This window comes from Anthonomus grandis, chromosome 2, assembly GCF_022605725.1.
Source record: "Anthonomus grandis grandis chromosome 2, icAntGran1.3, whole genome shotgun sequence".
NCBI lineage: Eukaryota > Metazoa > Arthropoda > Insecta > Coleoptera > Curculionidae > Anthonomus > Anthonomus grandis.
In genome coordinates this window covers 47,906,318-47,932,851 of record NC_065547.1, presented here as the reverse complement: position 1 = coordinate 47,932,851, position 26,534 = coordinate 47,906,318, and the positions used below count along the sequence as shown (strand labels likewise).

General features: G+C 30.8%; 1 protein-coding gene and 1 long non-coding RNA gene across 4 annotated transcripts in view; one reads left to right on the top strand and one right to left on the bottom strand.

Moving 5' to 3' along the window:
• The window catches only part of LOC126747486 (fasciclin-3), a 630,854-nt gene that overhangs the window by 425,882 nt on the left and 178,438 nt on the right, over nt 1-26,534 (bottom strand). The window lies entirely within an intron of this gene.
• Nucleotides 1-26,534, top strand: part of LOC126747591 (uncharacterized) — a 38,864-nt gene that overhangs the window by 4,559 nt on the left and 7,771 nt on the right. The window contains exon 2 of the long non-coding RNA XR_007664289.1: nt 20,316-20,610. This is a non-coding gene — a long non-coding RNA (uncharacterized LOC126747591). The remainder of the gene's footprint in view (nt 1-20,315; nt 20,611-26,534) is intronic.

Below are 26,534 nucleotides of genomic sequence, written 5' to 3'. Positions count from 1 at the left end.
AAGAGTTTCAGATAGACCCCATTAAACATAATGTCAACTCAGCAATCGCCTTCTGCTCGTTAATCATCACCGAATCAGCTAATATCGTCAGAAAATCCTGGAAAAAATATACCAGTCAGAAAAGTCTAGTCAATCTATAAAATCCACCGATCAAATCGAAAGTTTACCAAGAAAAAAAGACTGAAAACTGTCCATCAACTTGTTCGAATAGCAAAGATAAAATAATTGAACCTGATACAAGGAAAAAAACCATACAGGTAATTAAATCTTTAGAAACTGTATTATCGTATTATTGCTTGATAAAACTAACTTAACATATATTGAAGCAAGTGATTAAGATAAAGAAGGAAGTGAAGCCCAGGAATATCTTGAACAATCTTTGAAAATGAACAGCCAGCCCACAACATCTGTTAACATTTCTTTTGATAGACACCTTACTTTTCCAGAGGCAATCAAGAAGGGAAATCGGAAAGAAAAAGCAAAGTTTCCGAGTGCTATATACCTGGAGGATGCATTATAGTGAGAAGGATAATGCAAGAAAAAAGAAAGTCGAACAGGCGAAACTAAAAAAAGAAGAAAAATTAAAAGCGAAAAAGGAAAAATTGAATGCAAAAAAAATGGAATACAAGTTAAAAGAAAACAGAAAAAACCTAAAAATGATGAAGAAATGACCGATGATACCAAGACAAACAATGAAGCTGAACCAGTCAAATGTTCTGCTTGTAATGATGATCTCATTAGCGATATCGAGGACGATGATGAAAAAAATTTTGGATACGATGAATGTCCCAGATGGTACCATATGAAATGCACAGAATTCTATGGAATGACGTATGATGAAGCATCAACAAAAGACTATATTTGTTTTATTTGTTCCTAAATACCCAAGTTCGTTATTAATTTTATTTCTCTGTTTTAATACTTTTAAGTAAGTAAATTTTTATTATTATTTGTTTTGTGTAGGTACACTTACAGAATTATTTTTTATTTGTTATACCTATGTATATATAATTATATTTTTTTTAGGTTTATTTTATTTTTTTCTCATTGAGAAGATATAAGGTTTATTTGAAAAGGATAAAGATTTTCGACTTCCGTGGTCGAAAACAGGTAAAAAGTGATGTTTTCATTTATTTCGATTAAATAAAATTTCCAGTAAATAAATCGAAACCAATATATTAACTTATTATTAAATGAGAATCCAAAGTATTCTATTTAAAAAGATTTATTAGAAAAGAAAAAAAAATGTGCAAATGATAGCTTCTCAAAATTGAAAAATCCGTTAAATGGTCGGAAACCGGCGCAGGCACCGTTAGGACTTCTTGTGCCTCATTTTTATCTTGTTGTATGTACATTCTTTTGTGCATGTATGTACATAAGTGATGAAACATTCTCATTAAAAATAATTACCGCAAATCAAAAGCAACCCTTAAATAAAGATGTTTCATGTGGTATATTATAATCCAGTTTTTTCTGGAAATCTTTTTTCAACATTGAATGCTAAAAAAAGAGTTTGATCCTCTTTTTTTCAATTAAAGTGATGTTAGCAGTGCTCAAAAATTTGTATTGTGATATTTTAAAAACGCACATATGTATAGCGGCTTTTATAATGGCCTAATAATGACTATTAATAATGCGTGTATTATTAAAACAATGCAAGGGTAAAATTAGCAATTACATTTTCTTCTAACGGACAATTAAGTATTGTATTCTCACCGAAATGAATTTCATTGTTTTTGCAAACATTGGTTACCCTAGTTAAGGTGTGGTGAAAGAGTTTGTTAAATGACCACTACTGTAATATATAAAATTTGCTATTGAAAATATAATTAATTTAGATAGACAAAGAGAAGTTTAATTATACATTAATTAAATTTTTATAAAACTATAAAAAGTAGTAGGGGAAGGTGGGGGAATATCGACCGTCGGGCAAAATCGACCAGTTTCAAATCTCATAAACTTGGCGCCATCCGGGCGTAATATACCAATCGACCGAGAGATGGCTTCGTATGAGCCTGATTTATACGATTAGTATCGTTCCATAACTCGTTCTGTGTTGTTGTTGATAGTTGTGCTCGTGTTTAGACTTTTTTTATTAAGACTCCGCTGCCGTTATTAAAGTAAGGAACTCTTTTTACATTCTAAATGTATTGTGTTTCCTGTTTATATGATGCTGCAGATATGCTTTCGTTTATTAGGTACAATTTGGGGCACTTATAATACATATAAGTGCGCAATAAATGCAAGCATTAGGCAACATATACCTACATGTCAGGATTTCATTTGAGATGCCGCGAACATACGTCCGAAAAACTGGACGTTCCTCATGGACGGAGGATTCTATGAAAAGAGCAATAAAGGCCGTGGGAGAAAAGACATTATCCATCAGGCGTGCCGCACAAATGTTTAATGTACCATAATATGGTACTCTTCAAGATAGGCTAAAAGGTAGATTTCAACCAAAAAAACTTACGTTGGGAAGAAAACCTTTCTTTTCCGAAAATCAGGAAAAAGAAATGGTTGAAACCATATTAAAACTGTCAAAATTATTTTATGGATTGACAGTTCAAAGCATAAGATCATTGGTTTTTAAATATGCAGAGACAAATAAAATTAAACATCTTTTTAATAAGGAGAACGGGATGTGCGGCAAGGATTGGATCTACTCATTTATGCGACGTTATCCGCAGCTTAGTTTTCGCAAACCAGAAGCTACTAGCTATAACAGAGTTACCGCATTCAACAGAGAAGAAATGAATATTTTTTTCAATAGTTACTATTTGAAAAATACCATTTTGAAGTTCATCGCATCTATAACGTTGACGAAACTGGTATTTCCAATGTCCACAATCCGGGTCGCATATTGGCAAGAAAAGGAGAGAAGCAAGTCGGTGCGATAACAAGCGAAGAAAGGGGTCAAAATACTACGATTGTGTGCTGTTTTAGTGCATCCGGGCAATATATCCCGCCTATGTTGATTTTTAAGAGAATGAGAATGAAACATGGCTTGGAAAAAAATGGTCCGGCAGGCGCGATATACAAATGCTTAAAATCTGGATGGATTACTGAAGAGTTATTTACCGAATGGTTGCAACATTTTTCGAAATTCGCTAATGCTACTCCAGAGCAACCTATTCTTTTAATACTGGATAACCATTCCACTCATTCTTCTTTAGCTTCCTACACTTTTTGTCGAAATGCTGGCATTCATTTACTATCGCTTCCACCCCACACGTCTCACAGGACACAGCCTCTGGACGTAACTTTCTTCAAGTCCTTGAAAACTGCTTACCACCAAGAATGTGATAAGTACATGAAAAGTAGAAATTATGAAAAAATAAAATAAACTGATATATTGCCGAACTTTTTGGAAATGCTTACAATAGGGTGACCACAATTGAGAAGGCTCTAAACGAATTTAAAACGACCGGAATATTTCCCATCAATCTTGATGCGTTTTGTGAGGACGACTTTGTACCTATCCATGAAGATAATAATGATGCGCCAAATACAACGGCTCCAGGAGATTTACCATTACAGGAAAATACATCAGAAAATATTTTAGAACCCATAGAATTCAGACAGAAGACTCCTTCTCCAAAACCAGGGCCAAGTGGATTAAGTGGATCTGTTCCAGGAAGATTGAATACCTTACGTAATACTAGATTGCCATCAGATTCGTCTGATTCTGAATTCAGTTTGGAAGAAGTTGCGGAAGACAGTCTAAGCGATAATGGTGATAAAACCCTGAAAATTAAAGGAACACTGGAAAATACTTCCTTTCACGAGTTATGTCCACCTCCAGTGTTTCAACGAAGAATTTTACAGCGAAAAAAAAAAAAAAAAAAAAAAAAACAAAAAAAGGAGGAAAATGAAAAATTAAAGATCACAAAAAAATTATAGGTAAGGAGGAGGGAAATGACAAAATTAAGAAGGTCACAGGAAAAATTACAGATAAAGTGGAAACCCCGGTTGGAGAGGAAAGAGAAATTGATGAAATCTGCGCTATTTGTGAACAATTTGGATACAATATGAGATTTGGTGGCGGTGCCGTTCTTGTGCAACCTGGGCTCATGCTGACTGAACTGGCGCAGAAAAAGCTTCAGTATATATTTGTGACTTTTGCACAGTATAAATTAATGTTTAAATGTTAAAATAAAATGAATTCCAAAATATTACTGCCTGGTCGATTTTACCCTACACTGTGGTCGATATTATCCTATCGGTCGAAATTACCCGATTTTTTTCCATGTTTACAAAAACCCAACTTAGAAAAAAAATATTTGTTCATTTGCGAAAGCAATAGAAAAATCTTCTACTATAATTATATAATTATAGATAATATATTATATAATTATAGATAAAGTAACAAAGCAATTTTACCATTTTAGACATATTTGCACAAATACTTCTATTTAAAAAACTTAGTCGTAGTCGATATTCCTCCACTCTCCCCTATATGAAAACCTCACCTTAACCTCAATTATTATTATATTTAAATTACCGCGTTTTTTTTAGGAAATGTTTAAAAATGGTTCACAATGAAATGAAGACACTGTATCCAGGAAATGCAAGTGCATAATTATAATAATTAGCGAAAATATTTTATAAAACACATTTTGCAACGCACCAGTGGTGCTGATGTATTACTATATAGTTTCTGGTAAATCACTAGTATCATTTTGTAACTAGCACAAAAATATTTATTTTTGACCTTATTTCGAAATGGTTACCTGTAGCGCCATTTAAAAGTCAACTGCAAAATACGAATTAAGGTCATTGGATCTGAAAAGGTGCACCTTTCAAACAAATAATGCTTTTATAACGAGGCGCCATCTTCAACTCTCAACTTTCATGCTCTTATTTATATATATAAATTAAGAGATCAAGAGCCAAAAAGAGAAATATTCTGAGTTCTTTCATTAGGTATCCTATAGTGTAGTCACACAAAGCAAGTCTGCAATTTAACAACGCTTCATTGCCCTGTTTCAAGTCCTGGTACACACATTGATAGCGTTAATTTCTGCTTAAAAAATGATGAAGTAGATTCTTTGATGAGGACTTATTGAAGTCTGAGTGACTAGGACTAGATTGTTAACCTATCTCGAATTTCCGAAGCTCTTTCTCTAACTACATACAAAATACACTTTTTTATTTCTTTCCTCTAAAATACCCCCGAATAAGATTCTTTAGTTTCTTTCCCATTAAATCAACTAGAACAGCTTAACAATCTTACAAATTGACGTTCGTTGGAGAGCAAACGACCCGATAAGTCAAATCAAATTATTGAACCGCAATAATAATTTAAAACGAATATTAAAACGCAAAATTATACCATTACCGCTGGACCAAAAACTATCTTTATACAATCGCCTCTCTCTGTCTCTCTCTCTCTTTATAGATATAACCGATATTTAGCAGAAGAAAGAGACAGGTAATATAGGACAGTAATAATTGCTTTCAGGTGCCTAATGGGGTCTCCCTTTTTGTTTCAATGCACTAACGGTTCTGCAGTGAAGCGGCTTTAGCTAAGCTCCATTGGTTTAATTGGTTTTACTTTGAACTCGGTGTGTATATTAATATAATTTCTATAAAAGTCCCTCTGCCATAGGATAATACTTTTAATCGTTTGAAAATGGGACTAAATTTAAATTAATTGGCGATTATAACTATAGAGCTTAAGCGAGTTGGCTGCTTTTGATACGGGTGCTTTTTATTAAAATTTTTTTTTGATTTAATACTTTTTTTTTCTTTTTGGTGTTTCGGATAATTAAAAAGAGATAAATTTGTAGGATGTGCAATATATTTATTATTTACAAATTGTAGAGAAAGTATATTTTATTCTTGTTTATCTCTTTTTAATAAATAGATTTATTCTTTGGATGTCAGTAGAGTGCACTGTAGAATATATTGCACTTATTATTTATGCTGTTTAAAAATATTTCTTATTACATTAAAAGAGTGTTTACAATTAAAGTAAAAAAAAAAACACTATGCATTTAAATGAAATTTTAAGGCTTAATATTTGACTTATATTTTAAGAATTCAATTGGATTTTAAAAAAAATGATTTTAGCTCTTCCAAATTGAATCATTCTTCTTCAAACTGTCTATTTAGTAAATTATTTATGTCTCTTTTTGGTTCTTACTTAATAAATGTAGTTCAAATTCAAATTATTCCAAAATAAAAAATGTTTTTTTTTTGTAAGAATTGTCATAGATTTTTTAACGGTATCATACATAAAAGATATTAAACAAAAGGTTAGATCATAAAATATAATTATAATATTAAACGACAACTACACAAAATTATTATTAAAAAACGACATTATAATATGCGACCCGACTAATGCCCAAGACGGCAATGCCGCTCCGGCAGGGAATCCTCCGTGACTCCCGCGCTTGACCATCTCAAGCACAAAGCGTTGCCAAATTTACGCTTTATTCTTTTTATTCAGGACGGCTCTAACATACATATATTTTATTATACCTTAAAAATTACAAGGCGATCCTACTAAGGTAACGTACGGTCATTAAACTTGTACTCACGTATACAGTTTTCCAAATATAACAGTAAGTTGTCTTTAAATATATATTTGTCGTTCCTTTCATTACGTAAACTAGACATTTTATTTCTGCGAAAACTTACCGTTAAATATGCTTGTTATAAAAAAATACTCAGAAACCTTCCTCTAAATTCGTTATATCCCGAAATATAAATAGAATATATGAGGGTGCTAACGGCAAAAAATAAACAACTTCCATTTTTTTCTCTCCGGGATTTGATTTATCTCAGAGTTTCCCTCTCTTGTTCGTGTTTACATCCGGTTTTGCGGAGAACAAAATCTCTTTTTTACTGTTTTCTTTTTATGGGGTTTATTAACTATGTAACCCCAGTAAATAAAGAAGTAAAATTTCCCCCCTAACAACAACAAGTAATGTAATCGCATTTTTAAAATGTTTATAAAGTATTTTAGGTTTACTGGGTTTATTAGGGGATTAATGTTTTGTTAGAAAGTGAGGGAAGAACTTTCTTGTTATGGATTAGTTTGGTTTTACTGTACTAGGGGCAAAGTAAATTTAACTTTGTTTAAATTTTATGTTTATCTTCACAAGCTCTTAAAGTACACCCAAAAATTTTATTTAATTAACTTATTAATAAGTTAATTATAAAAAATTTTATTTAATATGTTAATTAGGAAAAAAAGCGTCAAACAACCCTCATCATCTAAATTAAAACATCAATATTAGAGACTCAATTCCGAGCTCCCTGTTAGAGAGTTAATCCATTAAAGTTGTGCCAAATTAAAAAATTGCTAATACATTTTAATGCCTTAGTAACATACACACAAACCCACTATACAATGACCTGATTACCCTATAAATCTTTTAGCAATATTATGCTAATTAAATTTTCTAAGCCTTATAACTAAAAACCCACCTGGTAATAAATAGTTGTCAGTTATTTCATTCCACTTAGTTGCTTCGCTTGTGTCCAATTACCAATTTAAATACTGATCAGATTGCAATGACGTACCTGAAATTAAAAAAAATATTGAAAACCACTGATCCTGTCTTTGCTGATTATAATAACGTTTATAGCATAAATTATATAGCATAAATAGCAATGTCGTAAGTTTAAAATAAATAAGTCATCGGCTGGTATTTATCTTTTAATTCAAAAGTTAAAAATACAAACCCATCCTTTCTTGAACAGAATATTAAGATTAGACCTTGGTATATGTAAATTTTGTACGAATGTTAAATACCAATTAATTTTTACGAAAAATTTAATCTACAAATATTTAAATAATATTATCGAAACAAAAAGGGACAGTGTATGATGAAAAATAACTAGGGGATGATAAAAACAAGACGAATTTCTGACGTTTGTCACAGGTGAGTCGATTTCTCAAAGGGAAAACAAGAAAAAAAACTACGAGACACTGATCGATCGGTATTTTAGAAAGACAACTAACAGGCACTAGGGCGCTAAATAATTGATCGTCTCTATTATCTGGTCCGGTGAAAAAAGAGCGAGTTTTGTTGTTTTATATAAATTGTCCTGGGGGAGATAAGGTATAAATTACGTGAAAAGAGCTTGGCAATACAAGAGTAAGGCAACAATAAGGAAGATACATGCAGTATTAGAAACAGCATTTGACTGTAAGTTCTTTATTAGAAAAAAACTGAATCTTAGAAATCAACAGACAGACGGAAAATTAATATACTAGATTCCTGGTATCTGAAATTATCAAATAAACTTACAAATATCCAAGTGCTTGGAAGAATAAAACCATGATTATGTCTTTAACTGCCTAGAAGAACTGAAATATTACTTTTAAGGCAACAAAGTGAGAGTAAACAGAAAACGCTATAACACATACATCTTGACTGATGCACCTAATAAAATATACCCCTAACAATAATTAACAAATTAAAAACAAATATTAAATGGAAGAACAGACTGTTACGGCAAAAGAGCAAGGGAACAAATGGGAAACACCAGGACATATCGCCTGACAATTGGATAGTATTAACGAACAAGGAACCACGCGCCATTTGGCAGAAATCGAGTTTTCTGGACAATTGGGTGAATACTATGTCTACAGGTTTAATTACTAAACACTCTCGAAAATACAACTGTGGTCATCTAGTGACAAAAGTTCCGTTTACAATGACAGCCATCATTAAAATTCCATTTTAAAAGAAAGAACCAAGTATTGTTTACTGCAGTGCAGGTTAATGATATTTTTAAGTTAATTTTTTAAGGAAATATAAAAAAACTAGTTATGTCTCTGTACTAGTTTTATGTCTTCGGGTAAAAAGATGTTGCAGATGCTGGAAATGCTAGAAGCTTACGAAAATTTGGAGGTAAGTAAACGATTTAAAATTACTCTTATCTTTATAACCTAAAGCTGTATATATCTGTGGTTCCTTCTTTAAAACCGAGAATTTGATATATATGGCTGTTGGTTCCGTTTAGGTGTCGTTTGGTTCTTTTTAAAAAAATGTTGTTTTTAAGATTTATAATAACTTTATCTTCAATCCTTAATAATAAGTTGTTTTTTATATGATGTGGTCATCAAATATACTTAAAACATGGTATTTAAATATTTTAATTTAACATAATGCTTTTTAGGCTCTTTCTACTACATTAAATGAATTAAATAATGAAAATAACGACCAGAAAATTAGCTGTTTAGGATCTTCGCTTATGTTAGATACCACTCAATTAAATAATAAAGGAGTTTAGGCATTACTGAAAAATACAAATAAACATATTTAAAATATTTTATTTTTCTTTTAGGATATTTGTATAAATAGAACCTTTTTTGCCAAACTTGGAGACGAGATGGCGCTTGAGTAGTAAGCATTAGTTGTTTGTGCTCCTACCTTTGTTATTAAATTTTGTAATCCAGTGGTCAAAAATTTAGTTTCTTCTATCACAGTTCAGTTATTTAGTGCCTCTATAAGCCCTGTAAAGTGAAGGATAAGAAGAAAAATGTCAAATAAAGGGCAAAACCTTAATTTAAAATCAGTCAGTGCACGTGTGGAGGAACTGTCAAAACAATTTGCCGATAGTTTTAACCTTTTGCGCACAGAGTTTACGAACTACAAACAATCTCCGCAAAATCTTATGAATAGTGAAGAAAACAGCAGTTTTTTAAATAAACTGAATTCTTTTCAAGAAAATATGACACCCTCCTTACGGCAGCTTTCCCAGGAGGTAAGGGAGATAGAATTAAGTGTCGTCAACCTACAAAAAAAAACTTCCCAAGTGGAAGTAAATCAAAACTTAAACTCGTTAGTCCTACACGGGTTAGAGGAGCCTTCCTCTGATCCATTTAATATGGTTGCGACTTTATTTAATGACAAACTTTCTGTAAAAATAAATAAATCTGACTTATCCCATTGCTACCGTATGGGGAAAAACATAAAACATCAGAACCAAAAGCCCCGCCCCCTAGTGGTCCAGTTTGTTTGCCGTTGGATGCGAGATCATGTGTTTTCATCCAAAAAACAACTTAAAGGCTCGCGTATTCTAATCACAGAACTATTAACATCAACAAACTTACAATTATTAAAAAAGGCACGAGAGGCATTTAGTTCCGAATCGTGGACTTATAACGGCTTAGTATATGTGCAAACAGGTGATGTGCGGAAATTAATTCGTGATGAACAAGCTCTTAATGACTTAATCGTAGGTGAATAATTATCGCGAAACTAGTGTTGGTTAGTTCAATGGAAAAAATGACAGCTGGTAAACACTGGACTTCACATAAAACAGGTACTCTAATGAATTCTCTAAATAAATACGTTAATATTTTGGTCATTAGGTTGTGCATATTTTTTACTATTATAATGAAAATGTTTATTTATATTTTCCTAAAAAATAAATACAGACGTTCTTATACTCTAAACTAAACTTATATTTAAAGATCGACTGGCTTTTGCATACTATTATTATAATAAAAATTTAAAAATTTCTCTGCATGCCTAGTTGATATAAAAATAAATTAAAGGCTTTTTTTTTGTTTTTTTTTCTGAATTGCAATATTTTGTAAACAATAACTTGTAGATAATATTCATGATTGAAAGCTAGGTACTAATATTGTTTAATGATATTTCTACGCTAATGATTACTAAATATATATGCATATAATAACAATAAAGCCAAAAAATTTAAAATGTTAAATAATTAAATGCAAATGATTTATTTTTCAACGTATTTATAGGTACTATAATTTTCTGTTTTGCTTAAAGTTTCTTTGTATTGAGTAGGATAGTACAAACACGACAAAAATAAAGTAAATAAGTGTTTAATTTACTTAACTCGGTGTTCATTAAAAGGGAAAAATATATGTATATGTATGTATGTGTATATAATTATAGATAGTTGTTAGGTTTAATTTTGTTTTTTCTTCTTTTTTTGTAGGCCTATACTCCCTATTCTGACCCTTTTCCCTTTTTTTTTCTCCCTTTCCTGAACTTGAAGTCATCGAATTGCAAAATTATAGTCTCATACGGCAAGATCGATTAAGCAGGGGAGGTGGTATAGCTGTTTATGTAAAATCATGTATCGACTATCGTGAAGTTCTTAAGGAAACATGCGATTATCTTGAGCATGTCTGGATCGAATTAAAAGTAAATAATCAAAAAGTTTTAATTGGTAATATATATCGTCCTCCCAAGAGCGACATACATCTATTCTATTCCCGTCTTGAAAATATTATGACCGACTTTTATGTTAACTATGAGTCTATTTTACTTTTGGGTGACTTTAATATAAATTTTTTAGATTTGAATTTTAAGGTATCATTAAGCGAAATTACTGAATTCTATGGTTTGCAACAGCTTATAACTGACCCTACCAGAATATCCAACACCACTATGTCTTTAATTGATTTACTTTTCTCAAATTTAGAGTCGGTGGAGAATTGTGGAATAAGGGATATTGAAATATCGGATCATATGCTAATTTACTGCAACATAAACTTTGATATACTTAAGCCTCAAATTTACAATTTCACTTATAGAAATTTACAAAATATCAACACTTGTTTATTTCAGTCTGATATTGAATCGATTCCCTGGCATAATATGTACAATATGGCTGATTTAAATAATAAAGTTTTTTTTTTACTCAATCTTTATTAGAATTAATTAACTTACCTACATGCTCCTATAAAAAACGTAAAGGGTAAAACTAGACCATATTGCCCCTGGATTACTCCTAATATTAGATTTATACAAAGACTTCGCAACTCGGCTTTACGTAAATTTAGAAACACCAAAAGTCGCGAGGATTGGGAAAATTATAAGCAGTACAGAAATCTTGCAACTAGTTCAATTAGGGCGGAAAAAAAGGCATACCTGGCTCAAAGATTTAGAGTATGTAATAACAAAGAAACATGGCAAGAACTTAATAAACTAAATATTTCTAATAAATCAAATATACAACTTCCTCCTCTTATGCAAGATATAGATAAACTTAATTTTTTTTTTCTAATATTAACAAAAACAGTCATAACCCTGACGAAGAATTTGTTGGATATTTTAAAAAACATAGGTTAAATTATTTAGCTGAATTTAAATTTTATTTGGTGACACAAGATATAATAATAAATTACTTAAAATCTATTAAATCTAAAGCATTTGGCGTTGATCAATTAAGCATTACCCTGATTTTGCTTTGTTGTCCTGCCATAATTAAACCACTCACTTATATTATAAACGTATATTTAGAACAAAACTGCTTTCCCGATCAATGGAAAGAAGCCAATGTTATTCCTTTGCCCAAAATAAAAAATCCTGTTGAATTTAATGATGTTCGCTCAATATCTGTACTTCCTATACTATCAAAAATATTAGAAAAAGTTATGGAGTATCAAATAGTTCAATATTTAAATGTAAATAATTTAATTCCTAAATACCAGTCTGGATTTCGTAAGGGGTATAGTTGTGCAACGGCTTTATCTTAAGTGACTGATGATATTTTTAAGGAACTTGATAAAAATAAAGCTACGGTGTTGGTTCTCTTAGATTTTTCTGAAGCCTTTGACATGGTAAATCACAGAATATTACTGGCTATATTAGAATATATGGGTTTTGCTAAGTCTGCGTTTGCATTGGTGTCTTCTGTCTTGTTTAATCGAAAACAAAGAGTAGTGCTTAATAACAATAAATCAAATGCCCTGGATATTACCTCTGGGGTACCCCAAGGTAGCATTCTTGGTCCTTTGTTTTATACTCTTTATACTTCCCAAATTACTAAAAAAATTTTACACTGAGAGCACCATTGCTATGCAGATGACACCCAGCTATATTATTCATTTCATCACACTAATGTTGTCCAACCTAATCAATATATAAATGAGGATTTAAATACCTTAAATATAGAAACTCAAAAATTACTTCTAAAGATTAACCCCACTAAATCAGCAGCTATTCTTTTTTGTAGTGACAATCATCGAACTAATATTTTAAATAATTTAAATGTACACCTTAATAACAATATAATAAGTTTTAAAAACTCTGCAAAAAATCTTGGACTAGTAATGGACTATAAACTTAAATTCAAAGAACATGTTACCCTTAAACTAAAAAATGGATATTCTGCCTTAAAAACGATATATCGTCAAAGACATTTTTTAAGCTCAAGTATCAAAAAACTGCTCTGTGATGCTTTAGTACTATCACCGTTAAATTTTTGCGACACAATTTATGAACCATGTCTCGATAACTCCGACTCAGGTAGAATTCAAAAACTTCAAAACTCTTGCTTAAGACTTATATTTGGTATAAGAAGACGGCAACATATTTCTTATAAATTAAAAGAAGCAGGTTGGCTAAATATGCACAATAGACGAATATTACATATTTTATGTTTTTCTTACAAAATTCTTAAATCAAAAACTCCACCTTACTTACTTGAAAAGCTTACCTATCGTACTGATGTGCATAATCTTAATATAAGACGTAAAAATCTTTTAACAATTCCTTGCCATAGCAAAGAACTCTTTAAGCGATCCGTTTCTTATGTCGTACCAAATTTGATTAATAAGTTCAAAATAATTAATTTTACTGTCACTGAAAAAACTTTAAAATTAAAAACCAAGCTTCTTCCTTTAAATCAAACTTAATTTTTCTTGAATGCCTTTCTTTATTAAAATACTACGCACATGCTAACTAACTGAATGCAACGTAAAATATTCTATTAACATTTATTATTCAAAAATTAACTGTTTAAAAAAAAAAGAAGAAAAAAGAAGAATTTTTTTTTATTCCGTTTCATCCATTTTTCCCCCTACTGTTTTTTCCCCTCATAAGTATATGCCTACCTATTTGTTTTTTTTTTTAATTTGTCTATAAGAATTGTTTTTTTTTTCTCTCACTTCTTCTATTATAAGCCTTAACAGAATCCAGGAAGTTGTTTCCTTCTTTTCTGGAAGTCTGAATGCATGGCTTTTTAGTTGCCTTACTTGTGTTAACTAAATTCTTTATATAACCTATTGTTTTTAATATGCTCTATTTGTTTAATATTCTAATATTCAATTCCATGTATATAATCATATTACCTTCTGTAATTATGCTTTTTTTTTGTATTGGTGGCTAATAAACGTCTTATTATTATTATTATTTTGATTCATTACTTGACATAATATTTGTTGTAAAAAATTGTATGATTGAAAAATGAATATTTGCAGTAAACCCTTTTAACCAGGTCCAATATGTTATCCCCCAGGCACAAAATTTCCTTTGATATTCGCAATTCATGAATAAAACACGCACGAATCACGATGACCGTACACACCGATCCCTAATTCGTTTATAATTCAACAAGTTTGTATGTACGAATAGGCTTACCGCTCTCCCTGCAACAACAAAACTATGCACAGTATTTTAATTTAATGGGTACAAACAACACGGTGTTTTGCATGTCGTTACGCCTTCTGTAAAGCGGTTCACAAAACATATATAATTTAACGTTCGCAGGTGAAAATACTATTAAAGGTTTACGTGATGGAGATTGTGAGTCTTTGGGTGATTTATTCATCGAAAGAGGTTTGGTGGTAAAGTTAGACTGATTAGATCAGGCCAAGAACAATATATGTATAGGGTGCCTTCAGAGAGCTATTGAAACGGTTTTGTGAATTAATTATAGGGTAGCCTTATGTTGCCTCTTGAACATTTAAATCTATTCGGTTTAGTGAATTATCTACGATATAAGGGCCTGAACGCCCTGTTTTTTAACTGTAGGTTGAATAAAACAGATAGGAATTTTGAAAAATATGAATCTATTGACAATTATGATAAGGCTTTTATAGGTAATCACTATAAGAAAGAGAATTATTTCAAAAGGATTCAATTCAATCCTCTTATTATTTCAATCAATCCTCTCAATATTTGTTTCAAAGAATCACATTCAGGACATACGTTAATATACTTAATGTGCAATTTATTATATACTTAGATATCAATACGCAAAATTCCAGAGATCTTTTACATCTCACCTGACTAAAGTCTTTAATAGTCTACCTTCTGCCTTTCAAGTTTGCTTTATCTTAGTTTACTCTACGAATACTAAAAACTGTATCTTGTCCTTGCCCCAATCTTCTTGATTTATTAGATTAATTTGCCAATAATCATATCTTGTGACCACACATCATGTAATTTTATGATAGATTATAGATTATAATGTTTTAGGATCTTTTTTTTTGTTTTATATAAGAAGCAGTATATGTCTACTTCTTCTTCTTAAGGATAAGTGTATAAATCAGCTGAACAAATTATGTTCAACTGCACTCTTGCTTTTTCATTGTGTATGTACATATACAGATCGTGTTATCGTAAGTTACGTATTACCCAAAATAATGGCAACACCGCTTGGTTGTGGCTTGCGAGCGGCGGAATTTTTCGTTTTTATTTTTTTGAACCGGGAGTCAGCATACCTCACTTTGCTGTGTTACCGCATGTTGCATTAATAATTTTTAAGCGTTATTTTCGTGTTTTTTTCACTACGGCTGTTTATAACCCTTCCAAAAGAGTTCAACTAATTAAATGATTTTATGGAGGCAATTCGGCAGTACAATGTAGAGATTTGATTTCAGTGACATTCGAGAATAGACCGATTCCTTGTGCAAAAACGGTTTTAAATGTGGTTACAAATATGGTTTGAGAAAAAAATATGGGTACACATGTTTTAAGTATTCAAAAATTCAGGATTTATTTCCTGAAGACCAGTGGCGCAGAATGGAATTTTGTGAAACCAGGATGGAAAAGGCAAATGAAAACGAATATTTTTTAAAAAATATTTTATTTTCTGATGAATTTTCTTTTCCATTACATGGCAAACACAATCGTTCCATTGTTCGTTATTGGTCTCAGGAAAACGAGCACAGAAGTTTTCAGTTTCGTACCCAGTATCCTCAGAAATTGAATGTTTGGGCAGGTATTTTGGGCGACAATGTTATAGAGCCATAGAGCCAATGACTTTTATCTATGGGATTACCTTAAGCAGACCCTTTACAAGCATGCGTTTAGTAGGCCAACAAATTTAGAGGAGTTGCGAAATAAAATTGTCGAAGGTACCAATTCCATTTTACCTGAAACTTTTTTGGAGGTGCGAAATAGCTTCTACGATAGGTTAAGTTTTTGTTTAGCGAAAGAAGGCGGTTTATTTGAGCTTTAATTTAAAAAATGATATGTTGTTAAGTTTGTTTATTAGAGTTTTATTTCTGATTTTTTATTAGAATAACGCTTTAATTTTCATTATGCAAAACACAGCATATTACACATTTTAAAGTTACAATTCGATGCGGGTTTTACACATTGTCATGTCTGTAAAACCCGCATTAGAATAAATAGTTTAAAAATGCAGACGCAGCTCCCACGAAAATCAGATGTTTACTAATCCCGTGCTCGGGCCGGCCGGAGCGGTGCTCTGTCGCAGGTACTCGTACACGCGCGACGGTGCAAAATTTCGCCTCTATGCGGTTTCCTATAAGTAACGAATGAAAACACGATCTGTATACGTATGCACTTCTACTAAAAAAAAATTACACTTCAAATAAGAATATTATTATTTACTTTATGGTTTTTTCAGATTTTTGGTGAGGCAGTTCTCGGTCTATCTCAAGGGTCTGTCAGTGAACTTCTCTCGAAACCGAAACCTTGTTTTCTGTAATTTTTACATAACTAAATTCCGCGATGCCTTATAAACAAAGAAAACCCAATAATTATGAATGCCTAGTGAGATACCCGTATTATGCGTCAAAAAATTTACAAACTTATTTCGATTATTTTTTGGAAAGTAGAAAAGCTGACTACGGTTTTTAAGGTTTCTCTAGTAAATTTTATCTACATTTTGATTCTGCTATCAAAATTAGACTAAAATTATATTATTTAAACCTTAGATATACTATTTAACCTTAGATTCATATATCCGCCATGACAAATAATTTTATTCCAGAAAACGTATTGGTATCAATCCAATGCAAAAAATACGTTTTATTTAAATATTAATAATCTTTGTCTTAGTATAGTAATACTCTTTAAAATTTTATTATAATAGGATAAAAGTTTCATTTAAGAATAGTAATCTTTTGATACAATTTTTTAATTGTATTGTTAGTTAGAAGTAACTAAACTTGAAATAAGTATAGCTTATATTTTAATAATAATGTGCTATTCTTACGTAGAATGTAACTACAATTTTAAATTTAAAATACGCATCTTCAAACAAAACGCTAGGGTTTTTATTACAAAAAATAGTTACGCTTGTATATTTTATTATAAAGAATATAAAATTTGCTATATCATCGAAATTGAAAAATGCAATAAAATTTAAAAAGCAAAAGGTACTTTCGCCCACTATATAATTTTCAACAGTTCCTCAATAGATTGATTATTGAATTAGGTTAGGTAAAAAAAAATTCAAATATTATGCCTTCTATTTAAGTTTTTTTGTTAACCAGTCATTAATATAAATGATAACTTTGGCTTTTGGTCTCCATCCGTATATTAATATAATAACATAATATAGGTAAAGCTTCTTATTTTATTATGGATTAGAAGCATATTATAAGAACATAATCCTAGGTAAGAAAAACTCATGTTACCATGAAAAAAATATCTATTCGCTTTTATACAGTAGGTATACCATATAATATATCTAGACTGAATAATTCATAACAAAAAAATTTTTATTCTATTTTAGGGTTTTAAAAATGAATTTGCATTAAAACATTTTAAACAACTAACAACCCCCATGAGGCATTTACATACAGCAAAATAAATTTAAAAATGAAATAAACAGTTTTTTCGAATTAACTACTTTCCAATTAAGATAAAAATTAAATTTCAAAACAAAAAATATTTAAAATGCCAGAACACAATGAAGAACACACAGTATTTATCCAACAAACTGATTTTATCAAAAAAATAGTACCTACGCAATTGTATAAAATAATGGACTTACATATAACTCAATTAAAATATGCTCCATTTTGATTGATAGCAATGGCAGCCATGCAACGTGTACATGGTACCGGTATTATAGATAACGTTGAACAAAGATCCAGAATAACATAAACGGAGAAATCAAAACTGGATTCATTTTTATTACATACCACTGAAGGGTTAATTGCATTAAAGGGATCAAATAAAACTCGTGGAAATCAAAAATCACAAACTTCGTTTAAGGCAAATCATTAAACAAACAATTTGAAAGGGAAAATGAAAACTTTCCGAATCGAGCCTAAACAAAATTTACTCGCTTCTGCTATTGGTCGAAGCTCGAAGCAAGTGTTACCACGTGAGGTTTTTCGTGGTACCTTTATCTGGATCCAAGTATAGCAAATACCGGGTGAAATAATTTGGCATCTTGCAGAGAATGGAGATATAATTTCATTAATTTATTGTACATTTCAAGAAAAGGAAATTATTCCCACTTGAAAAAATGTAATTCTTAATTTAAGAAGAATAAATATTTGTGTAAAGGCACAGAAAATATATTTTGTGAGAACATTATAATATGTGATTATAGTAACAGGAACTTACAATTGATTTAACTGCAATATTTTCCCTAATGTTAAATATAGCTTGTTTTTGAACCATTACAAATTTATTTTGATTTAAAATAATAAAAAATTATTTTAAATCAAAAAAAAAATAAAAATTAAAGTAAATAAATTATTTACTTTAAATTTTAAGACAAGCATATTGTAAGAAATATGCCGAATAAGGATCACGTCTCGGATCACATCCATATAGCCTGGCTTGGTACCGTCGTCATCGTGGTCCAGGTCAACGGTATATTATGAAAGGGAATATCGATCTCATACTCTCTCGACAGATTGGCTTGACTATTGAAAGTTTAAGTCGATCCCGGTGACTTTTATATTATTTTGTTTGCTTTTGTTCATTTTATTTTTAAATCTCAAATTGTAATTAAAATAGTTATTTTTTTTTTTTAAAGTTGGGTTTTATTTTTTTATATTTCTGACAATATATTTGAAAATAAAATTAAAGTATTCTTATGTTGTTAAACTACATTTAAACATAATTACAGTTAATTCAAGATAATTTTTCCAAGAGTGGAATTTTAAATATAGAATAGGATTTTTTTGTGTGTAGTACTTCAAGGTAACAGTTTTTAATTCAAATAACGGCTTCTACTAATTTTACTAAAAAACCTTTGCTTACTACTCAATACAATCTTTAAAAGTCATTACATTTCGCAACTGAACAATTGTAAATATTTCAAGGTTTCTAATTATGTTTAAATAGGGTACCTTTTAAGATTGGTTTCTTTTGACGAATTAATATTTAGCATTATGTCCAAAATAAAATCAAACCAATGTAAGATGTAGTTTTTTTTCCTTTGAAAAATATTAAACTAGACTAAACACTTAACTACAAGATAATAATAATATTTTACATAAAACATTTAAGACCTGTTTAAACTATATAAAATATTTACAGATAATTCATTTAATAAAAGCAGAGTGCTAGAGCTGCATATCATCTTTTTCCTTTTACCTAAAATGGCCATATAACGTAGATTTATTTACCAACAAGTTGCTTATTGTGGAGTGATTGAGCCACAGAGCAATCTTTCTGTATTGTGGAGTGCTAGAGCCACTTAGCACTGTCTTGTGGAGTGTTTGAGCCACTTACAGATTTGTATGTTGCAAACTACGTTTTCCTGTACTATTTGTAGTATGAAACTATACCTTCCCAAATATCCTATTTTACTATCTGTTTAAGCAGTTAATAGCACATTTATATTGCGCTAGTGGGTGACAGACACAATGCGTAATAATATTCCAAATATAATAAATATCTGTTAAATAATAATTTAACTAGTTACAAACGATTAAATCTTTTAATAATCAAAATATCTAAATACTAAATAAAATAACATAATTAGGAAATTGGTTGCTCAACACATTTTTTTTTTCAGGTACTTACGTTGTCATCTTACACTTGACTACATGCATCAACATATTTATCAACGTAATCAACAAGTAATTTAAGTATCGTGGTTTTAAAATATATAATGTAAGTAATTATCACTAAGATTAGTATTTGATTTATTTGATTAATATTATTTTTATAATAAAAATTGGTAAACGCCCCATATATTAAAATTAAAATATTTATTTACCGCCACCGGATATGATTGTAATGAATGAATTTAACATTTTTGGCCTGACACCAAGAAGAATATTTTCTAAATAAATTCTGAAATTTTCATTCTTTTAATACCTTTGTCCCTTAAATCGTTTTGATTTGTGTAGGTATTTTCAGATCATCAGGCCAATTACTGATATCACCTACATACGTAATCATCCGAGTAACGCTATTAAATAAATCCAACTGGCACGGTTGTAAAGCGACGAGTCGAGCGTAACAATTTTAGAAAAATAAAGGATATCCCTCCCGACACAACCGTTAAATTACTGAGTAAAAATTGAAAACAAAAATTGTACTTTTTGTTTTAGTTTAGTCACGGAGTTCATCATTCTTTACGCGGTTCGTGTGCAGCCAGCCGTGCGGACCACGACGGAATAAATTATTAGTTTTATTTAAATGTAGCATGAAGGTAACGACATATTGTGACAGTATTAGGTTATTAACTTTTAAGGAAGAGTTTTTGATTTATAATTAGTTGGGTAAAACATCTGTCTAAAATACGAGTGTAATTTTTAAGTGAGGTATGTTGTATGATACATATTGGCATATTATATCTGACATCAGGGTCATTTTATCATATATTTGAGGTGTAGTGCGATGAGTTTAAAGACCAGCTATGTAAATCCCTTGTTAACTTTTTTAAATGCCGAAATTGTCTTCTTTGCTATAAACAGAATCGTATATGATATACGTATATTATACAGGGTGTCCCAAATTCAAAACCGTAGGAGTTACAGGGTCGGTTAAATGGAGGCAAAGTTGCGCAATTTGAAGCTTTGCAAATGATTAACCCTGTCAAAGGCCTTGGAAAAGTCAGTATATATGGTATATATGGGGTTAATGGCTGCTTGGAGTTTAATGCAGTCACCAATAGTATCAATTTTACAGTATAATTTTTTATCTTTACAGTATAATAAGCTGTTTACTTCTAGGTCTTTAGAAATGGTTTTAATACATGAGTTGAAAAGTAGAGTGGGACCTTATGGAGCCTTGTGGCCTGAAGGAGCGACTATTTCAGTTGAGCTGTGTCCAAAGCATTCAACATGTTGAGGACGTTTAGTGAGGTAAAAAGAGATAAGAGAAGATAAACGAGATAAAAACTCAAATTGGTCAGAATGATTTGATATAAGAATGGAATGGTCAAGACGATCGAAAGCTTTCGGGAAAATTTGTATAGACTACATTAATTTGAGAATTATCATTTATAGATTCTAATATAAATTTTGTGATTGCAAGGTTAGTGGTAGTGGATCTGCCCGTCATAAAGCCATGCTGTCTAGTGTCTATAAGATGTTTTAAAGGAAAGTATAATGCTGAATGAAGGACTCAGGTATTTTATAATGCAGGTATTTTATCGGGACCAACTATAGCTTTGGGCATAACTGATTTTAAATCACTCAGTTCGTCATTTTCCGTGAAAGATGTGATGTTAACAGTATCACAATGTGAATACTTGATTTCAGTTATCTTCTGTTGGAATGTGTTCGTGTATGAGTTATAAAAATTGAGCAAAGGACTCTGCTATTTTTGGGGGTCAGTTAGGAGAGAACCAGTTTGATCATACATATTAAATGGCATAGAACTGTTTTTTTGTGAACTTATAATCAACTTCCAAAAGTTTTTTGGTCGTTTTGAAAGATTTTGCTCAAGGTTAGAGCAGTAGGATTTATATGAGTGATCAATGTCTGCTTTTATTTGTATGCGCAAGTTGCGAAAGTCACTTAGGTCCTGTTGATTGGCAGAACGCTTATATTTTTTCCTGGTTCTATGTTTTTGCTTAATTAGTCTTAATATTTGTGGAGTAAACCATGGCGGATAGGAGGTTTTAGAAACGTATTTATCTAGATAAGAATAAATTTTCTGATAAAAATGTTCGACAGCTATATTGAGATTATTAACAGAGTAGAGCATATCCCAATTTATTTCCAGGAAACTGGTATATAGTATTCTAAGATCAGCTTTTTTAAAATTATAGAAGACATTTTCTACTTTTAGATGGTTGTGAAATTGTTTATTATTAGAAGTGGTTTTAAATTTAATAAGAAGTGATGGATGAAAAAGATCCTCTTTTAACAAAAAATCATTGCATTTTTCAACGGAACAAAACTCAGGAGTTGGCGAAATAACGAAATCTAGTAACCGGTCTTGCAAATTATATATCGATATCAGCTGCTGCCAGTCAAAAAAAATCTAAAAAGTTATAAGTTAAAGCAACTTTTCTATTTAAGTTTCTCGTATTATATATAAATCCCGTGTCAATTTTTTTAAATGACTAAATTTTCTCCTTTGTGTACAATAAAGTGGCACTATCTATGCATAAAGGTTTATTTATATGTTGATGTTTTGTGAATGTTATGGTTAGTTTCTTGTTGAATTTTCATTGACCAGCAACTTTGTGAAAATGAATGAACTTCTCTATTCACTTGCATATGTTTGAGGGTTAGTCGTTATTACAAGCTTCATAAAAACAGTGAAAACTGCTTGTAAATACAACATTTTTAGTCAATTTTTAGGAGTATTGAATTCAGACCCATTAACACTGTACCTGTCTCTGAAAAGCTCCTTGAGGTTTGTGTAAAAGAGCAACTTCTTGATTTTTGCAAATTCAATAATCGTTTCCAACTACTCAGGTTTTCGTCAGAATCACTCTTGTGAATCTGTGATTGTCGATATTTATATCTCAGAGCCATTGACAGTGATAACTATGTTTTAGCCGAATTTTTAGACTTTAAAAGAGCTTTTGAAACCATTGATAGAAATATTTTAATTCAAAAATTAGAAATATTAGGAATTAAGGGTACAGTGTTAAACTGGTTTAAATCTTATATATGTAACAGAGTCCAACGTGTTAAGTGTATGTTAGTTGTCTGGTGTTCTTGATGTTATGTTTGGTGTACCGCAAGGCACAGTGTTAGGTCCATTATTGTTTACACTATTATACACTATTGTATATTAATGATATGATAAAAGTAGTCAAAAAATCTAAGATCGTTTTATTTGCAGATGATACCATGATTTATACAGTTGTTAAAAATCTTAATGAACTGGTATCTAATAAAGCACTGATCTGGCTAACTTATTTGACTGGCTCTGCCACAATAAACTGAGTTTAAACGCCAATAAATCAAAATTCTGTGTATTTAACAGAAAACCAAAATTGAGCCCGGTATACATCGACGCTATGGACATTACTGTAGATGGAGAAAAAAGTCTTGTTGAAAAGGAAAAAAAATAATTAGGGACTATATTGGACGCAAGCCTAAACTTTCATGCACATGCTAATTACATCATGAGGAAGTTTTCAAAGAAAGTTGGATTTATAGCACGCATGGAAAAAAATCTATCAATGCACACAAAACTAATGCTTTATAATGCTATTGCCCTTTCCCATCTGCAATTCTGCTCGACATTATTATTTCATTTACCCAAATACATAATAAGCCACTTTGAAATAATACAAAATAGAGCTATGAGACGGATCCTTAAATGTAATCGTTATACCCCAGTTGTCTAGGTATGTTGTCTGTGAACCAAAGAATTATGTTTAATGTTTATCTGTTTATTTTTAAATTAAAACATCGTCTCCTACCAGACTATATATGTGATAAATTGAAAATTTTTAATAATGTTCACAATTATCATGCTCGCAACCGAACAGATTTCCTAGTTGACAGAGGTAATACAACTCAATTGCTCAAGTCAATATTATATAGGGGCTTAATAGAATTCAATGGGTTACCGGCTAGTCTTAATTCCTGTGATAGCTCCTGAGAAAATTTAGTATTTGTCTTTTTCATCTTTATTCTGTGTTATGAATTTTATATTCTGTGTTTAATTATTTTATGTCATTTTAAGTTATTTATTATTTATTTACGTTTAGCTTAAGATTTAAGCTTTCTTTAGCTTATTACTTTTTAATATTATATTAAATGCCATATACTATGTATTTCATTTTTATGTAGCAGATTTTGCTAAATTAAGATTATTATTATTATTATTATTATTATTATTATATTAAATGCACCTTAACACTGTCTAAAGGCTTTACAAACATCTAAATATTTTAAGTATTCTAATAAGTTTTCACTGGTTTCATATGAAACCTGTTAATCTTCTTGTGGAGTTATTAAATAGTTTTTCAGTTAATTAAAGGCTTTACAAAAACATTAAAAAAAAATATACAAGTATTTCTTAATTATATCCTTTCCCTCACATATGAATACCTAAGATCACATCTCTTTCCTATTCTATATCCGCTATTGTGAATCCTGAAAAATGATCCCTCGCGGAAAGGTCCCCTTCCTACTTGCAAAATGAACAAACAAAAAAAAAAAAGCGTTCAAAACAATAACTTTGAGCACCACCCCAATAAGCACACATTTGTGCCTCCGACTTGAATTGTTATTTAAAGCCCCGTTTTTGCTCTCATTGTCTTCCTTTTTTTTATTTTCACTTGTTGTACCTGTATATACACTCTGAAAACTGGAAACTAAAATTCGTAATAATTAAAAAAAAAACAGCAAAAAATTCACCGGCCGGTAGAATTTTCCCAACTTGGTTGCATTGTCCCGTACTACGGGACCGTGAAATATTACGCAGTTGCACGGTGTACGGTTTTTCTTTGTCTTGTATACTCTCGCTGCTGCTTTTATTTATGTACTAGATACATATTTATATTTATGACCTATGCGGGCTTTAAATGGAGATAGTTGACCAGTTTAAATACGACTTATTATATAGAGCGTTTTTTTTTTAATTTTGACAAAAAATTATCAAGCCTGGAATGCACACAGTTAATCAAATGTCAGGAAAAATAGCAAAAAAAAATGCAGTGGTGCGTTTTTGGTATTTATCACTCTATGCAGCGAGAATAAAATTCTAAAATTTATCAACATCCTATTTTATTTAGTAATATTTATGAATATCTATGATAAAAACAGGGGTAAATGAATAGATGCGAAAAAATTTAGAGGCTCATATTTTGGGTAAATTTAAAAAAAAAACTTTATATGAACGTATATCCTAAAAGTCCTAACTTTTGAGATACCGGATGGTAAAGATTAAAGAAAAATATTTTTTTTACAATATCTGTGAAACCCCTGCAGATATTTAAGTAATATTTGGTATGCATCAAAAGGCATTTTCTGAGGCTCACTATTTTTATTAGAGCGAAGCTCTTATTATGTGCTCTGGAAGAATTGACAGATTTTCGGACCCTGCGTCACATAAATGCTAATAACCTTTGTTCTATGGCGAATTTTATTTTTCTGGTTTTCATTGTTTTATGTGGGAAGGTTGAGGCTACATGATGGTGTAAATTTTTTCTGCGTTTTTCGCGAAAACAGGGTCTTTGATCGGTGGGGGAAAATTGACTGAGCCGAATTTTGTGAAACTCATTGAAATTAAAGCCCCCCATGAAAGGCAGTGCAAGAATTTTTTCTGAGATAAACGAGCTCAAACTTATTTTTTTTTTCGAAAAATAAAAAAGTTAATTTTTCGAGAAATAAATTTTTTCTACTCCTAAAAAATTTTTTAATTTTTTTTTGTTTACACATTTTGTTTGAAAGCTTAATCCTTTAGGATTAAATAGAGAAAACTATTCACGGCGCTACGTATTATACAGGGTGAGATGTGTTAACAAATATAAACCCCTTTTTGAGGCTTTTTTTTGACCGTTTTTTCTACTTTTCTTAATAACTCTTTATTGGCGGCACCTAGAGATTTTAAACTTTCAGCGTTTTAAGAACTTTTTAAATCCTATTTTTCGACATAGTCTACAACCTTTTACGTAAAGTTGTTTTTGCTCTACACCTTTTTTTAACTTTGACGCTTAATACCGGCATACCTATGATACCTACGCAATCCATTTTTCATCTGAAATCACTGGACACTATCTGGCTATAATCCATTGAAAACCGTTTTTCTTTAAATGTTACTGTTTTTCCGCAACGCGCTGTTATTTAAGAAAAACCCCAAAAAAAAGCTGTTCCAATCAACCAGTCATACCGTCGACACCACGGGAGCCAACGCATGGTACAATATAAGTAGCGATCCAGCACCCAATGTAAAAGTATAGGGACAAGGTCTGTGACAACAAGCCTATGGTCGCGTCTCCATGGCAACGAAAACGGCGAGAAAATACCCTTTTTATAATCGAAATTTAACTATTAAAACCAATTGGACTCGGTCCAGAATTCATTTTAATCTGTTCCTAAGGCTTTATACTATTTTTCCATGTACAAATTATAAGGTAAAAACATTTTTTTATACCCTAAAACATCGTCTGAAAATGGTCGATTTTGACGTCTACGCGCGATATTAATGCCGACTTTT